Source organism: Artibeus jamaicensis, unplaced genomic scaffold (assembly GCF_021234435.1).
Source record: "Artibeus jamaicensis isolate MK-2021 breed Jamaican fruit bat unplaced genomic scaffold, CSHL_Jam_final contig_648, whole genome shotgun sequence".
NCBI lineage: Eukaryota > Metazoa > Chordata > Mammalia > Chiroptera > Phyllostomidae > Artibeus > Artibeus jamaicensis.
The window spans coordinates 265563-280428 of NW_026521912.1; the positions used below are offsets into that span (position 1 = coordinate 265563).

At 53.4% G+C, this 14866-nt stretch overlaps 1 protein-coding gene across 7 annotated transcripts in view; it reads left to right on the plus strand.

Annotated features, from left to right (window-relative positions):
- The window catches only part of ADAMTS2 (ADAM metallopeptidase with thrombospondin type 1 motif 2), a 267913-nt gene that overhangs the window by 137510 nt on the left and 115537 nt on the right, over positions 1-14866 (plus strand). The gene's annotated exons all lie outside the window — the stretch shown is intronic.

Here is a 14866-nt window from a genome sequence, read left to right on the forward strand (position 1 = left end):
GCTCCCTCTTTGTTGCAGCCCCGTCCCCCCAGTCCTTCCATGATGGCCTCCCAAGTGGTCGTGTCTGGCTTATGTTGCCCCCCGCTGTGAGGGGTCTTACCCCTCACTGACTTCCGACCAAGTTTGAGGGCAGGGAGAAAACTGAGGTCATCGCTCGCCCTTAGCCACAGGGGGTGGATTTATAATTCCTAGAACCAGGCAGAGCAGTCCACAACACACTTGTACATATGTATGTGTGCTTGTCAGGGAACAAGTGAGAGCAAGTCAGAAGGTCCATGTCAGCCACACAGCCAAGTGCTGCCATGGAGGCCATGCTCCCTGGGGCTGGCAGACAGTAGGTACTAGAAAACTGGACTGATGGAAGAACAAGTGATAAATGAATGAAAACACAGGTTTGGGGTCTAGGAAGGAGCCACCTTCTTGGCCTGGTGAAGGGCCTGGGGAACAGATAGTCAGGAAGTAATCAAACAGGAGGAAGGTCAGACTTGACCTTGAAGGAGGAGCAGGTTTGCCGGGCATATGGGTAGCCGGGTCGGGCGCCCATAGAGGACTCCCTACCTTGAAAGCTACATGTGTGAGCTTTAGGGGTGGGGCCAACCAGCAGGCCAGGTGGGCAGTGGGCAGGGGCCTGGGTATGCAGGGTTTTCCCACCCCCTGCGGGTCCACTGTGGGGGTCTATGGGGGCCGGGTGCCCTGTGTCATCCACAACACTCATCCTGTGTCCCTGGCACCCTTCCAGGGCCAAGCAGGAGCCCCGTAGTTGGGAGCTGGTGAGCAAGGCCCCCGACCAGGGCATATCTGCTTCTGCACCAAGAAAGGGAACCCTGGGCCTTCTAAAGGCAAGCGCAGTGCCACGCTCAGCTGCTGCCTGACCAGCTGCCCATTCTGTCCCCTGGGCCCTTGAGGCATGCATCTCCCCCAACCTGCCACCTTGTTAGGAAAGGCCCATGGGAGGCGGCTTTATGGATTAAATTTATAGGAGCTCTGCATTTCCTCTGATTTTTCATTTTCTCCCTCCTCAAAATGGGGCTGGTGAAATTAAAGCCCATCCACACTGACATCTGAGAGGCAACTCCATGTCTCTCAGGAGGAAGGTGTCCCCTCACCTCCTCCTCGGTGACTGCAGGCTGTGGTCTGTCTGAGGTGGGAGATGCCATGGGAGGGGCACAGGCGGGGCCCACCAGGGCTGACCGCTATGCTCACATGGGAAGGGAATGGTGTCTGCTCGGCTGAAGGAGGTGACGGCAGCCTCTTCTTACTGTCATTTTCTCCATGCCTCCTCCCCCCTTCGCCCCCCATCTGTACCTTGGGATCAGTCCCTAGGTGAGGGATCTGAGGGAGAAACTGGGAACCAGGCTCCTGGGCCTGAGGACAGGAAGGACAAGGGAGGGTGGGCATGTCCCTGACACTCACCAGGTTCCTGACCCTCGGAAGAGGGTGAGCATTACCCCATGTGGGGCTCTTCTCTGGGCTGATTCAAAGTGCCCACCCCTGCAGGTGGCACCAGAGGCAGTGGTGCATGGGAGAGTTCCATGGGTGCCCCTGACTGTCCATGAAAACACTGCGACCCTGGGCCACCCCAACTGCCCTTCTGGCCCCAGGTATGGGGGTAGGGCTGTCCTGGTCCCTCCTGCTCCTTGATCCAGCCCTGCACAGGGATGGGCATGAGGAGCAGTGGCAATGGGCCATCTGTCCTATCAGAGATATCTGACCCTCTGACTTGCCCCGTGGGGAACCTTTGGGGTCTTCCTGGCCCCCTCTGCAGGGTCCATGATGAGTTTTGAGGTGGAGAGGGTCTGTGGGTATGCACCCCCAGAGCATGTACTTCCTTGTAGAGGCCACACGAATGGCGCCCCACCCTGGAGCTATGTAGGGCACCATGGGGCACAGTGGCCCTGAAAATGGACCCTTGGGTTGCCCCTCCTGGGGTGTGGGACACACGCCATGCAGAGCGTCCAAGGCACCCCTTGCCAAGTTCATGGCAAGACACCAGTGACATAGGTGTGGGGCCCTGGGGGCTGCTGAGCGGCTCATCTTCTTCAGGCCGCCCAGAATCTCTCCCTGTTCCCTGTCCTGCCAGAGTTGCTGGCCCTGGCTTGCCGGAGGCTCAGAGGCTTAGGTGCACCAGTCAGCCGGGTTCTGGAGGCAAACACGTCACTGCCCTGGCTGCCAGGAGGTCCTGGGCTGAGCATGGCCTTCTGGGTTGTCCCTTCATCTGCATAAGACGGAGTCCATTTTGTCCCCTGGGAAGTCTGTACACCACACACCCCGTGTTGTGAAGTTCATCTTTACTGTCAACCAGGGGCACCTTTCATCTCGCTGCTGATGAGAACATCTAGAATTCTTTCTCCTGGGAAGGTGGCTTAGTGGGACAGTGTGGCTCATGCTGCCCTGCCACCCTCAGTCCAGAGGAGCCATGGGTCCTGGCCCCAGCACCTCTGTGTGTCCAAGCTGTGGGTGGGGTCAGGAAAAGAGAAGGGGACAGTCCAGCCCTGGGCTGGGAGTGGGGCACAGGCAGGCTGTGGAGCATCTGTGCATCTCCACCTGCCCTGGTGGGGGGGCCTCTGCAGGGCTGCACAGCCTCCCAGACCTCCTGCGGGTGTTGGCACCAGGTCCCTCCCAAAGCCCAGGACCCAAATCCTGCAGTGCCCTTGCCTACCTGGCATGGCATGGCAGTCAACATCAGAAAATATGAAGGGCCAGTAGGGGAAACTGAGGCTGGCAACTGGTGAGAAATCCCTTGGAACATGGATTTGGAGGAGCTGGTTTCTGGTGGGGCTTGAGCTAGAGTGAGGGCAGAGGGGATGGGACGGGTTCAGAGTCCCTAAGAGTGAGGGGCAGGCTGACTCTGGTTGGGAGAGAAGCAGGCCCTGCTCCTGGTGTGGGTGGGTAGACCTGGGGCCAGGCCCCAGGGAGGGCAGGGTGGCTGCTGGGCGTGCAAGCCCAGGACTCAAGTGTGTGTCCAGGCTGGTTATAGGCCCCACCCAATGTGCTGCCACGAGCAGTGCATGGTGCTGGCAGTGATCACCCACTTGCCAGCTGCCCACTTCCCCATCTTCTAAATGAAATCCTGGGGAATCCTACCTTCTGTTGGGACTGGTGGGTGTCTCTGTGTTGTTCCAGGGTTCATAGTCAATATTTGCATTAACCAATCTGCCAGTCTCACCATTGCACCCAGCCATCTGGCCACTGCATGCTGGGGAGCAGCTGTGAGGGGGTCATTCAGGGCCAGCACACCTCCCTCTGCTGATGGCCACCAAGCAGCTTTGGTGCCTTGGAGGCTGAGTCGGGTCTCAGTGACCTGCCTTCCTGTGTACTGTGCTCTGCCCTCCCCAACCCTGGCACCCCAAAGACTTGGTTGCTGAAGGAGCTCTTGTCTATCCGTGGGGGGGTGAGCTTCAGAAGCCAGCAGAAGGGTGAAGTGAACAGGTGGAGAGGAGCTGAAGCCATTGGGTTGCTGTGGGACAGCATGGTGGCAGGGTGGGGTGTCAGGAGGCTCTGCATGAGGCTGCAGATGGTGGGCTCCCAGTGCAGTTGCACAGAGCCCAGGAGGGGAGATGGGAGCTGTGGCTTGATCAGCACAGCCCCACCACCCTGAGCCCAACCTTGGTGGCCTCCACACTTCTGCTGTAATGCAGACACCAGCTCACAGTGTCCGCAGCATCATGGATGAGACATGAGACAAATTCACATGGACTACTGAGTCCTGTGGAGGAAAAGGGACAGCACAGCTATTCTCTCAAGGGGGGAGTGGCTCAGAACGGCCTGGCTACTTTCTCAAGGGGAGAGTGAACTGACCTTTGCCTTGACAGGGTTTTATTGGGTTTCAGTTTGCACAGGGATACAGGTAAAGCTCATTAATCAGTGTCAGACAGTAAGGATCAAACAACAGATAGCATACAAAGAACTACGAGGGCCCATTCTGAGTCAGGGTCTATTAGCTAAAGGGCTACAAAACTTTGGGAAACAAACTCATTTCCTGCTAGGGCCCTTATCATTTAATTGAGAGCATTCTTAGCAAGGCAGGTTTCACAGGCTTTACCTATTCTTTCTCAGGCCTGATCACCCAGGAAACCCACCCTTTCTGGCACAGGGCTGCACTGCCCTCTGTCATTGTTTCAGGCTTAAGTCAGGCAGGGAAAATAAGGTAGTCAAGATATTAGGAGACTTCTCACTGACAGAATGAGGACTCAGACTATGTCAAAGCCAAGGGGCAAGGGTCTATCACCCCCTTTTGCTATAGCTCCCCAAGTCCTTCCCTGGGGCCTCCCCATGATCATGCCTGTCTTAGGTCGTTCCCCCCTTGGAGAATCTTACCCATCATTGGGTAACTGACCAAGCATTGGGGGCCAGTTATGGATGAAGTAAAAGGAGCAGAAGTGGCGCTCCTGCCAGGGAGATAAGCTTTGTCTCCTTAGTGGCTTAGGGTCCGAAGGTCGCTCACTCAGCCTTAGCCATGGGAGGGTTACAGCTCCTGAAACCAGGCAGGGAAGTTCCCAACTGCCCTGGGCCACAGGGGCATCAGGAAGGTCCCCTTACTTCCCAAAGATGTGCCTGGGGTGGAGGCAAACCAGAGCCTGACACCCTTCTTTCAGCCACACACCTTAAATAGACTTCCCCCACCCCACGTGCCTTCTGCACTGCGGTCCCTCCAAAGGTAGCAGGTGCGAGTGCAGGGCAGAGCAGAGCAGGACCATCTGCTGCTGATGCCTGGGGCACTCAGTTGCCTAATAAGTAACCATGTCTAGCCTAGGCCAGTGAGTGTGAGTATGTGTCTGTGTGTATGGGTATGTGCTTTCATATTGGATTCTTGCGATTGCAAGGGATAAATCCAAACGAATTCTCAAAGAGCTGAAAAGTCCAGGGGTGTATCAGCTTTGGCCACAGTTGGACTTGGGACTAAATATCGTCAACCTGTTCTCTTTACCTGTCAGCTCTGCTTCTCACAGGGGAGGAGGTGCTGGCGGCCCAACTGACATTTTAGAAGCTTAGCTTTCCACAGCAGAGAGAAGAGAGTGTGTCTTCCCAGAGACTCCCACAAATGTTTGGCATTGGGGTTCATTGATCTGCCTAGGCCAGGTGAGCACTCCTGGAGCAGGGGTGGAGGGGTCAGTGTGGGGAGTGCTGGTGGAAGTCCATCCAAGGAAAATCAAGAGTTTGGGCAGGTCACCATGGGGCATGGCTCCAGGTCACTCCATTCATCTCCCACAGGGCAGGTGGGTCTTGGGCAGGCCAAGATGTTCCATGCTCACCACCTATGTGCATTCTGGAGCAGTTTCCTTCCCCTTCTCTAAGCCCTATAACCCCTCTGAAGAGCTGGAAAGAGAATCAGGCCTGGGAATCAAGGTAGGTCATGGCCTCTCCACTCTTGTCTGAGATGTAGTGCAGCTACATAGGTGGCCCGAGGAGTCCTTTCCACACTCCGCTGCCCGACCCCCACACTAGATGAGTTGCATCTGCCTGCGTTGCAAAAATTCATTCCAATTCTATAATAAAGCTATAAATGGCTAAATGAAATTAACTTAATGGGCTTCTTTTAATAAAGCTCACCAAAGGGGCCCTGTGCTGATGGCCCCCATGGGGCTGAGTCTGCTGTCTGTTCCCAGAGCCCCAGAGTCTTGGAGCCTGCCTGCCTCCAAACAGGACTTCTGCCTGTCCTGATTATGCTGCCCCATAAACATATTTTATTTTAATGATCGCCTTTAGGGGAATTTGCCATCACAGAAGGAATATCTCCTGCTTTTTGACAAATAGAGGGATGACTTTCCTCCAGATGACTTCCCAGGGACGAGCACTCCTCTGGCACCCGGGGCCTGGCCTGATGACCTGCAGCCCTATGGGGGTAGTAAGGGAGCTGGTCTGGCAGTCCAGCCTGAGCCTTCACTAACTGACCAGCATCACAGCCTTGGGCTACTTCCCTAAGTCTCACTCTCCCCTTCTGCACGGGGCAGTTGTAGGGATTTAAGCTTCTGGGTCTGAGCACTGGGGAGGGGAAGTGGTGAGTTGTCATCTACATACTTGATGGCAAGGGGACAGCAGACCAGGATACTTGTAGAATGGCACACAGACAGGGAACAGTCATAGAGATTTGGCAGGGGATGGGCAGGGGCGGGAGGGGGCAGAAGGAGTCCAAAGCCTGCCCATCCCTGAGATCATAAAAAAGCATTTAGCTGATTTTTTTTCTAGCACTTCTGTGACTTAAATTTCATCATCCCAGGACTCCAATGCACCTGGAAATTGTTCTTTAAAAAAAAAATCCTCACCTGAGGATATGTTTATTTATTTTAGAGAGAGAGGAAGGAAAAAAAGAGAGAATCATGGATGTGAGAGAGAAACATTGATTGGTTGCCTCCTGCCCTTGCTCCAGTGGGGGATCCAACTCACAACCCTGCTATGTGCCCTGACTGGAGTTCAAACCCACAGACTTTGGGTGTGTGGGCTGCTCCTACCAATTGAGCCCCGAGCCAGGGCTAGGATTTGTTTTTGTCTGAAGTGTGAGGGCAGGATTGGACATTCCCTTCTCCATCTAAGCAGTTGCCCAACACTATAGAAAAAGAAACCTCTTAATCTCCACCACCCACTCTTTCTCCTCCCTTTTCCCTGCAATAAACAACCATTTTGAGGCCAAAGGGTAGCCATTTGTCAATGTATAGTTTTGCAAAACCAGTGTTGCTCCTTGTCTGTGTTTTAATCCTCACCTAAGGATATGTTCATTGATTTTAGAGAGAGAGGAAGGAGTAGAGAGAGAAACATCAGCTACCTCCTGCACATGCCCCTACCAGAGATAAGATCCTGCAACCTTTTGGGTACAGGGGACAATGTTCCAACCAACTGAGTCACCAGGCCAGGATGAGTGTGTGTTTTTAATTGACATAAATTGTGTTTAATTTTACATCTCATCATGTTTCTTACTTTTTGCACTTGGCACTGTGTTTCTAACCTGCATGTCACATCCATCTGCATGTCACACTTCTAACTCTCTGTAGCACCCACTGAATTTACCCTCTCTGCTCACCCACTGATGATGCCCAAGTTCCCTCCTCGCTGCCACGGGCAGCTCCTTTGGGGCCTATGTGAGCACGCCCGTGTGCGTGCCCCATCCAAGGGAGTGGAAATGGCCCATGGAGCAAGAGCTGATCCCAGGGGGGGACTGGGAGAGCCTCCAGACATCCTGTGTCTTTAGGACACAGATGCAAAAGTGAAACTGCTGGGCTGTCAGATGCTCTAGCACATAACTGACCAGCTCACCCCAATATCCACACCTGCTTCACTTCCACTATTTACCAAATCGCCCAGGTTTGAATTTCTATCTGTCACTTACCAATTTTATTTACTATTTTATTATTTGAAATTTAAAATTTAAATGTAAATTAATATCAGAGGAGTTAATATTACAACGCAGGGCAAGTACATAGAGGTAGTGCAAGGAGAGGGTGGAGGTTGCCAGTGGAGAAACGTTGTTGGGGGCGTGGTCTGACTTGGGCTTCTCTGGGACGGGTGGAGCCTCTTCTGGGAAGTCCTGAGCGAGTCCACTATCCAGCCTTGAGGAAGAGGGTTCTCTCTCCACCTTCTGGCATCCAGCACCAGGCACTGGAAATGCAGCTGAAGGGCTGTCAGCGGGGGCAGGCTGCTCTGTGCTCCCCACTCCTGTACCCACCCTGGCCCCTCTCCAGCCCTCAGGGAAACTCCAGGCTTCTGTGAATGACATATGTCCTTCCCACAGCACAAGGAGAGAGACCCTCATCAGCACGTGGTCACAACAAGCCAAGTAGGATGAGAATCTGGGTCAGGCCGTCCTGGGCGTGTCCTCGAGTTGAGAAGATTGCCTGATGGAAGTGGGGGTCTTGGTGGTGACGGTTTGTCTCTGGGATGACACGCTGCAGGATGGCTAGGTGCCCTCCTGTCTGGGGCTCTGCTGTCATCCTGGATCCTCTTCCACCATCTGCCAAGGGAGCCCCTCCTCAGCTCTTATGTTGGTCTCCTGCTTTCCATCTCTTTGCTCTACTTTGTTGGCCCCCTCTTCTGTTTTGAAGGAGCACATTCTTCAGTAGCTCCTTCAGAAGGGATGCTGGACACGTCAGACTTCAGAGAACTTACATATCTGGCCACATTTCATATCTGACTGAGACAAGGGGTGTGGCATCCTAGTTGGGAAATAATTTTTCTTCAAGAGTTTGAGGGCTTTGCTGTGCTGTTTTTCTGTTTCTAATGCTGCCTTGGGGATTTCTAGAGCACCCTGACTCCAGTCCTTTGTGACGCCTTTAGTAACTACTTCCCTCAGCCCCATCTGATTCTCCCTGAGAGTGCAGAATCTTCTCTGTGTTCTGAAACTCCACAATGATATGCCCAGGATAGTCTATTTGTATCTGCTGTACAGGGTACTAGCTGGGCCCTTTCAGTCTGGGAACACCTTCCAGTTGCAGGAAATTTTTGTGCATTATTTCATTGATTGCTTTCTCTCAGTTTTCTTCTTCCTGCCTTTGTGGAGCTTTTGTTACATGAGGTCTGATCCTCTAATTTTCTTCTTTTTTTTCCCTGATTGCTCAGGACTTTGTCTTGCCATTTTCCTTTCTGGGAGATTTCTCAGCTTTATCGTCCCAATCCTTCCACTGAGTTTATCATTTCTGCTGAAGCTCTTTTAATTTCAAAGAAGCGTTTTGATTGTGTCCATCCTGTTCTTCTTTCCTGGCTCTCTGAGCTTCCTGGTGACCGGTCTCTCCACCTCCTTGTGCACTCTTGTTTCTTCCATCTTCCTTTTTTGTTGTTAGTTTGCTTGATCTTGCTCTTCATCTGCCATGCCTGGGGCTCACCCCTGAGGGTGGGTGATGCTGGTGGGCTGCTCACGTGTCAGGCCAGGCAGCAGAAGAGGCACCTGCCTGCAGGTGCGGGACCGTGCACACTGATACTCATTGCCTTTCAGTCTTTGGTCCATCACATTCCCTGGACAAGACCCTTCCCAGTCTCCTGCCTGTGGGGTAAAGGCCTGACCCCCAGCATTGTCAGGGGTTGTCTGGGGGCACTGTGGAAACAGGCTGGTATCTTTGCATTCTTTCCTCCTCCTGTGTGTAACATTGTACCTATGCTGTCTGCCACACCTGCTGCCTGAAGCCCAAACAGATTTTCCCCACTTTCTGCAAAGAGAATGAACTTCCAGAGCAATGCCAGTATTAGTTACCGGGGCTGTTACTGGGGCACAGTAGGTGTGGGTGGAGGGGGGTGAGCTATCAACTAGTCCTGCTGAGGTCAGTCTGCCCTTCACTCCCACCCGCAAAAGTACCAGGGGCCTTTGAGGATCCGGCAGTACAGACCGGAGAAGCTGGGCTGTTCTCATGGCCAAGTCAGGGTTCAAGTTTCTCAGCTACTCGAAGCCTATTACCACATGGCCATCTGCTTTCCAGCCTCTAACAGTTCCATTATTTTTCCTTTCCTACTCTGCCTGTCTTTGTAGTCTTGGGATTAAAAAAAAATCCCTTTACTAAAGTTGTAATGGGGTTCTAGGAGAGAGCCACATTGAATGCATATGCTCAATCTGCTGTTTTGACTCGGAGGCCCTTCTGTGCTTGGACTTGGTATTTGGTTCCACCGCTCTGTCTTCATGGTATAGCACCGTAGTGTTCTGATTCATGTTATTTTGCAACATATTCCTTTTGAAAGATAAATGCTCCTCATTACTATCCTTTTTCAGTATATTTCTGGCTGTTTTCATATACATAGTCTCCCAGTAGAATTTTTGGATTATTCTGTTAGGCTTCAACAATTCTTTGATGAGGGTTGTGTTGAATTTATAGATTAATTTGGAGGAAAATCAGCTTGCCCCCAGGAAAGCATGTTGTGTCTCCATTTGTGTTTTTGGAATTTTAGCCTACGTTATGTGACTCTCTGTGGTCTTTGTAAAGTTGTTATTTTTGTTTATTCCTGGATATTTTGTGGGATCTGTTGCTATAGTTGATAAGCCCCTTTTCCCTTCTCTTTCCTAGCCGGGTATTGCTGTGCACCAGAAAAGCCTCATCCCAGGAAACACTGTATTTAACAGGAGAAATACTGATTGCTTGTGGGTTTGGTAAAGCCCTTCCATAAAACCTTCTGGGCATGTTTTGTTTTTACTAGTTTTTCAGTTTCTCCTGAGCTTTATTCAGATTTTGTACTTGAGCCAGCAATTAGAACTGTTTTCCATTGAGTCTAGGCTTATTGGAGCTGTGTGTTTTAATTTCTGCTGTCCAGAGCTTGAGGGCCTCCCTGCATCTTTTCTCAGATTTTATCTCTGATTGTGACTGAAGACGCAATTCTTAGGTTTTCTTTCTGCCCTCATGTGTAGTCAAATTTGAGACTTGTTCTGTGTGTACTTGAAAAGGGGCGCATTTTCCTGATTGTTGCGCTTAAACACTAGGTAGTAATTCAAACCCTCTATAACCCCATCTCATGTGTTATCTAAATGTCTCATTTTCTGGAAAAATATTGTATTAAAATGCACATCGAACTCTGGCTTTGTCTATTTCTCCTTGTAGCAGGTTGAAGTTCTGTCAGGTGTGTAGATTCATACCTTTACATCACCTCAATGAATTGTTTATCGATTTGTACCTTTCTTTAATGCCTTGGATTATATTTTATCTCATGAACATTGTCACACCTGGTTTCTTTTTATTGGCAATTACACGGTGCCTCTCTCATCGCCCTGGTGTAACTCCTCCCACATCATTTTGTTCGGGTTACGTCGATGCAGGTAGTTCACCGCTGGCTTTTGCTCTGGCCTCTGCTCCTGGGCCAGTCCCTGCAGGTCTGCTCCACTGCTCCTGCCCCCGTGGCCCAGCCCACAGCCCGGAGGGGACCCTGGCTGCCCCCTGCTGGACCCTGTGCTTCCTCCCATCACCTCTCCACCTGGCTCCTCACAGCCCTGCAATTAATTACCTGTGGGGCACACAGAGCCCATTGCCTTTCTCCCTGGGGCTCTCCATCCAAAGGTGAAAAGACAGTTACCCTGAAGCACATTTGCAGGTGAGATGAGAAGCACAAATGGTGGGGTGCTCCAGGAAGGAAGAGAGCTGGGTGCTGCTAGGGAGATTGGGGGGGGGGTGTTGTAATGTGGGGTGACATAAGCAAGTTTCCTAAAAGAGGAGGTGCCCTTTCAGCCGACACCTGAAGGATGAGAAGGAGCAGGTCCAGTGAGAAACAAGGCAGAGACGTTTCCATGGATGGGGACAGCAGTCCCCCCAACTGTTGCTGTACTGGGGTTTCTCATGGCTCCACACACCCTTTCCCCATGGGGGCGCTGATGAGGGCCAGACCCCCCCCCCAAGTCCTGTGCAGGAAGCATGGGGCTCGACAGCAAGCACTGTGGGCCCCTTCCCTCTGGGCCTTTTGGGGGGCTCCCGCTGGGCCTGGTCAGGGTGTCGTCACATTTGGGTAGGAGCAGAAAGGGCACCCTGGGCAAAGAGGCCAGCACGACGAAGGCCTGGGTGTGCCATCTGCACGGGGCCAGGACACAGCAGGCACCCTCGAACCCTGCAGGCTCAGAAGCCCACCGTTTCCCTTCTGTGGGCAAAACATGCTTTTTCTACCAATTTAGGGTCCCCCCAGCAGTCCCTTGGCGCTGGCGGACAGGGCCCACTGGACCATGTTAATGGCACTGGACCCAGGGCCTGTGCTGGGTCTCTGCTTCTCCTCTGCCATGTGCCTTGTCTCAGTCACTTAGTTCCCTAAATGCTAAAATGGGGCCATAAGGATGACGGTGAGGTGAGATGCCTCCTCCTCACTGTGGGGGCAGCTGGCTATGGGGGCAGGGGACCGTTGTCTGCTAAGGGGCTATGAACCCACTCCAGATGCTGGGAGCAAGGTGGTGGGGGTGCATGTGGCACCCTGTGCTCCAGCACCGATGGATGAATTTGTCTGCCAGACCTGCTCATTCCCCTGAGGGCAGGTGCTGTGGGGGCCCCTGGACACAGCTTTGCTCTGCACCCCAGCCTCCCTCAGTGTGGATTGACTCTTGGAGGACCCTGTCTGATTTCTAGAGACTAAAACTAGAGACAGCCCCTGGGAGCTTCCTGCTGTGTCATACTTTGCCTGAGACATGAGAAAATAGAGCCCCATCTGCCTTTCAGAAGTGTCCCCCAAAACAGAGAATGCCAGGTATTTAAACCCCTGTGGTCACCCACTGAAAAGGTAGGGTCCTGCCACAGACACCTCCACTCTGGGGAGCCTCACCTGCCAGGTCCAGTCTCCCCACCTATCACAGATCAGCAGCCTGGGCAACCAGCAACTCCTTCCCATGGGGAGGTTGTCACAGGGTCAGCAGCTCGTGATCAGGGCCTGGGTGGGCGGGGGTTGCTGGAACAACGAGCTGGGTGAGCTACAAGAGCTACAGGGATGTGGGGCGAGTGGACGAGGCCCTCCCAGCTCCAGGGGTCCAGGAGCAGCAGGGCCTTTGACCAGGTAGTCGACCCAGTGCAGGGGCACAGCCTCAAAGACCAGAACTCATGTCCCTGAATCCGTGGCAGCCCACCCAAGACTGGGCAGGAGCCTGCCACCAGCCCAAGTTATGCAGCAAGACTCAGCTGAGGGGCAGTCCTACCAGGGTTGAGGTGTGGTCAGGGTCCCTGCATGGCCTGTGCATCAGGACCACGTCTGCTGCAGGGACACTGAGGAGAGGAACGTCAGCCTGGCTCAGGTGTGGCAGATCCTGCTCTCCTTGGGGCTGCTTCCTCTGTACACCCTTCCAGGGAACAGCAAGGCTGGGCTGTCTCCTAAGGGAGCCCTGAGGGGCCCTGTCTTCCTTTCCTCTTCTGCACTTTGACCTCTGCTTTGGGGCATCTCTCCAGGGGTGGGGCCTTCAGGGTTGGGCTGTTCTATACTAGGTTCAAATTACTCCCAAAATAATCCTTACTGAAATAGTAATTATAACAACAATTGTGCTTGAGGTGAGACTGGTGTTTCTAGTCACCTTTAGGAAACTAGTCACCTTTAGGATGGACCTGTAATATACAATTTAATTAAAACCCATGCTGGCCAGGCAGAAATAGCTACAACGAGGCCCAGCCAGAGCTTCCAGATGGCAGCCCCCTTCTGCCCCCCCAGGGAATGCCACAGGGGGTCATTGACCCGCGGATGACTCCCTGAGTTGGGGGCACTCTGCTGCCTTTGGGGCCCAGGTGGCCTGGGGACATGGTTCTGTGTGTTTTGTCTCCCCTGTGACTGTCACTCCACACCTACCTGTCCTGTGACCCCATCTCCTAATTCCTTAGAGAAACTGGCTATTCTAAGTTCAGTTTAACAAGAAATTTCTCAGTTTTAAGACACTGTCAACCAACTTAGGTGTTTTTAAAACACCACGTGGCCCTGACGAGAGCCTGCATGGCCTGGTGTCACCCATGGACTGCTCCTCAGTGACCCCTGGCTGAACAGGTGCAGAAGGCAACACCCAGCCTCTTCCCCAGGGAAGTTTTTGTGGAAATTACCACTTCTGTGCTTCCCAAGGTGGTTCTGAAGGTGAGCTGTCCCTGCTTGTTGGAAGTGCGAGAAAATAAATGTGTAAAAATAGAGCAGCAATTCCTCAAACCTCTGTCAGATTTAAGTGGCCAGCCCGTCCCCTGGGAGAGACAAGGATGTCCCTGAGTCATCTCCAGGAAGTTCAGCTGCACTGGCTCTGCACGGGGATGCTGCATGCCTGACTCCGAGGATCTGCCCCTCGCAGCACCAGCCTCGGGCACTTGAGTGTGCATGTCCCCAGTACACAGGGTGGGGGGGGGCATGAGGACCCCAGGAGATACAGGGATGCAAGCACCTGGACCAACTGACTCCTCTGTGTGTTGCTCCCCACTCTGCTCCTCCTGCACCTCCTGCATCCCCCTCTTTCTAGAGCACCAGGGCACAGCAAGCATCCCACATTTCCTGCATGGCCTCTATGCCGTGGCCCAGTCACAGGTCTGCGCCTCAAAGCTAACAGACAGCAGATATAAAGGAGAGAGCTCCTGGCTGGGAGGCAGCCTCCCCAGGGGTTCCATCCGTCAGTCCTCCTGTCTATAAAATGGGCACAGAAGTGCCAGCACTGGATGAGGGGCGGGTGGTATAGCTGGACCCAGAGGCTGCCTATCCTCTTGTCCATGAGTGGTCCTACTGCCCTGAGAAGCCCCGTGGGGCAGTGTGAGGATGTGCAGTGCGAGGATGTGCAGAGAGCACCAGGCGCCGTATGGACGAGGCAGCTAACAAGAGGCTTTAGGGCCAAATGAGAAGAATTTTTCTGGAAGACTCTTAGGTGGGGTGGCCTGCAAAGGTACTGACAGCTGAACTGGGCTCTCGGCCCCACCCCAGCTACAGGGCCCTCCAGGCCTGGGCCACCCATCCCTGGGTTGGTGATGTCACCATGACCTGAGGTCCAAGGGCAGGCATCTCTGAAAACTCCCTCCTCACACTTCGGGAATTGTGAGGAGAAGCAGGAGCTGGGGAGCAGGGCCCTGAGCCCAGTGGGAGTGGAGGAGGGAAGCGAGATGGAAGCTGCAGCCCCACAGATACTGAGACCACAGCCTTGGGCCTTGGCCTGGTGAAGCACCAGGCCCTGGGACTTCAGCTGAGGCCCCAGAGGCCCTAGTCCCTCCACCCCAACCTGGGCCAGGTGCCAAGCCTGTGGGAGTAGGTGAGACCAGGAAGACTCACCAGGAATATTGTGAGGGAGTTGTTGTGAGAAGGGCTCGTCCTGGTCCCTGCACAATTCAGCCAGGGACCCTTTTTCTCAGCTGGGGCCCAGGGCATACACAGTTCACCCGGGGACTGGTGCCCACTGGAGGTCTTGGGTGAATCTGGCCCAGAGATGAGGGTCCTCGCTTCAGTGGAGGGCTAAGCAGGAAGTTCTGGGATGGAGCTGCCTGAGGAGATGCTG